This window comes from Helianthus annuus, chromosome 1, assembly GCF_002127325.2.
Source record: "Helianthus annuus cultivar XRQ/B chromosome 1, HanXRQr2.0-SUNRISE, whole genome shotgun sequence".
Classification (NCBI taxonomy): domain Eukaryota; kingdom Viridiplantae; phylum Streptophyta; class Magnoliopsida; order Asterales; family Asteraceae; genus Helianthus; species Helianthus annuus.
Window position 1 is genome coordinate 107,432,901 of NC_035433.2, and position 2,755 is coordinate 107,435,655.

The following is a 2,755-nucleotide window of genomic DNA, read 5'->3' on the forward strand; positions in this document are numbered from 1 at the left end:
GATAGCCTATGCCATGAGTTGGGAAGAATTTAAGAATCTTGTAGAAAGAAAATTCTGTCCCGAATACGAGAAGGAACAAATGGCAAACAAGTTCCTGAGTCATCGTATGCTAGGTGTAGATTGTCGGGGCTATACTTCGACATTCTTTGAATACGCAAGGATAGTGCCATCACTGGCTTCGCCAGAACCGGTACTTATTTCTCGTTACATCTGGGGGTTAATTAGTGAGATCCGAAACATCGTTAAAGCTGCGAGACCTCGTACTATTGACGATGCTGTAGAATTAGCTAATACCCTAACAGATGAATTGGTACGCACAAGAGAGGAAGATCGCAAGAAGGAATTAGCTCAAAAGATTACCCAAGGATTTCGTGTGGGTAATACCAAGAAAAGAGGAACCGGGCAATCCTCATCATCTCCTTTCTGTAAAATTTGCAAAAAGAAGCATTATGGTCAATGCAACATGGTTTGCAATTTTTGCAAAATGAAAGGACATCGGGAAGAAGACTGCAGGAAGAAAACAAGAATTTGTTATAATTGCAGAGAAAGAGGTCATTTTCAATTTGAATGTCCTAAATTAGCTAAACCTGTAGTCAACCAAGCCAAACCAGCTGAAGGAACAACTAAGAGAAATGCGCGAGCATTCCAGCTAACCACTCAAGAGGCCGAACTCATTCCAGATGTGATAGCTGGTACGTTCTTAGTTCACAACGTATTTGCAAAAGTATTATTTGACTCTGGTGCTAACCAAAGTTTTATAAATACTTTATTTTGCCAAGATCTTAATTTACCTTTAACCACTCTTAGGCAAATCTTCACAGTAGAAACCGCAGAAGGAAATTCTGTGAAAATAGATAAAGTCTGGCAAGAAGGAAAAATAGAATTATTAGGCCATAAGTTTTCTGCAAATTTGTTACCAATGAATTTAGCAGGATTCGATGTAGTGTTAGGAATGGATTGGTTAATAGCCAACCATGCACGAATCCTATGTGACAAAAATGCTGTAGAAATTCAAACACCTACAGGAGAAGTAATTTTAATTACTGGAGATAGACCTCGAAAGCCACTAAAATTCATCTCAGTAATGAAATTGACTAGTTATTCGAAAAAGCAGGAAATGGTGTATATGATTTCAGTAATCATTAACACTAAAGATAAGGAACTTCAGGACATCCCGGTAGTGTCAGAATACCCAGACGTTTTTCCAGAAGAATTACCTGGATTACCACCTGATAGGGAAGTAGAATTTAGAATTCATTTAATTCCAGGTACTGCACCAATAGCTAAAGCACCCTATAGATTAGCACCTACTGAAATGTTAGAATTGAAAAAGCAATTAGATGAATTATTAAGCAAAGGATTCATACAACCTAGTTCATCCCCTTGGGGTGCACCAGTGTTGTTTGTGAAAAAGAAAGATGGATCGATGAGAATGTGTATCGATTATAGAGAATTGAATAAGGTTACGATTAAGAATCGATACCCATTACCTAGGATTGATGATCTTTTCGATCAATTACAAGGAGCTAGGTACTTCTCAAAGATAGATTTAAGATCTGGATACCATCAGTTGAAAGTTCAAGAAGAGAACATACGTAAAACTGCTTTCAGAACTAGGTATGGTCATTATGAGTTTACAGTCATGCCCTTTGGGTTAACGAATGCCCCAGCAGCATTCATGGACATGATGAATCGGATTTGTAAACCATACTTGGATAAATTTGTAATCGTTTTCATCGACGATATACTTATTTACTCCAGAAGCCAAAAAGAACATTGTGAGCATTTACACATTCTCTTAACTTTGTTAAGAAAAGAAAGGCTTTATGCCAAATTCTCAAAGTGTGAATTTTGGCTGCAAGAAGTACAATTTTTAGGACATGTGGTAAATCACGAAGGTATCCATGTAGATCCTTCTAAGATAGAAGCAATTACGAAGTGGAAAGTTCCACAAACAGCAATGGAGATAAGAAGTTTTCTAGGCTTAGCTGGATACTATAGACGATTTATCAAAGATTTTTCTAAAATAGCCGTCCCTTTAACTAAGTTAACCTGTAAAACTGCTAAGTTTGAATGGGGACCTAGACAAGAAGAAGCTTTTAAAATTTTAAAGCATAGATTGACAAATGCACCAATCTTAGCTTTACCCAAAGGGACAGAAGATTTTGAAGTATATTGTGATGCTTCAAAATTAGGCTATGGATGTGTGTTAATGCAACGCAAGAAGGTAATTGCATATGCTTCTAGACAATTGAAAAAGCACGAAGAGAATTATACTACTCATGATCTAGAATTAGGAGCCATAATTTTTGCCCTTAAGATATGGAGACATTATCTGTATGGAAGTAAGTTTACTGTTTATACAGACCATAAGAGTTTAAGATATATATTTGGGCAAAAAGAGTTAAACATGAGGCAAAGAAGGTGGATGGAGATGCTAAGCGATTACGACTGTGATATCCAATATCACGAAGGAAAAGCGAATGTAGTTGCAGATGCCTTAAGTCGTAAGTATCATGAAAACCAGAAACGAGTCCGTGCTCTTAGATTAAATCTACAAGTAGATTTAATGGTACAAATCAAGGAAATTCAGAAAACAGCAATCAAAGATGATGCTGAAGGAATGAAAGGTTACCTAAAAGAACTAGAACAAGGAAAAGATGGAATTTGGAAGTTCCATAAGAAGCGAATTTGGGTACCTAAGCAGGGAGAGTTAAGAAATAAGATCTTAGAAGAAGCTCATAAATCTAGGTAT